The sequence below is a fragment of the Aplysia californica genome, unplaced genomic scaffold, assembly GCF_000002075.1.
Source record: "Aplysia californica isolate F4 #8 unplaced genomic scaffold, AplCal3.0 scaffold00097, whole genome shotgun sequence".
Lineage (NCBI taxonomy): Eukaryota > Metazoa > Mollusca > Gastropoda > Aplysiida > Aplysiidae > Aplysia > Aplysia californica.
The window spans coordinates 1,085,346-1,085,802 of NW_004797367.1; positions in this window are offsets into that span (position 1 = coordinate 1,085,346).

Below are 457 nucleotides of genomic sequence, written 5' to 3' on the forward strand. Positions count from 1 at the left end.
TGTGTGTCTGTCTGTCTGTTTGTGTGTCTCTGTGTGTGTACATGTGTGTGTGTTTCTGTGTGAGTGTGTCTGTTTGTGTGTCTGTGTGTGTGTGTGCGTGTGTGTGTGTGTGTGTGTGTGTGTGTGTGTGCGCGCGCGCGCGTGCGTGCGTTGATTATGACATTAGAATCGAATCTAAATAAGCTAAATGAAAAATCTAATTAACCTTAATCGCGAGGAATCTGCCCACAAAAGCTCACTGTCGTATCATAGCAGGTCGGATCGGTATCTATTATCTATAAGTTTCGAGGAAGAGAGCTTTCCACTAATATGTAGTGCCATACTACCAATCGAATTCAGTTGAATTGCGTCGGGGCCAGCCACACCGTTCTCCGTGTAGGGGAAAGAGCAACCATGTGTTGTACAGTTCTACTAAATTCTACTAAATTCTACTAAATTCTACTAAATTCTACTAAAT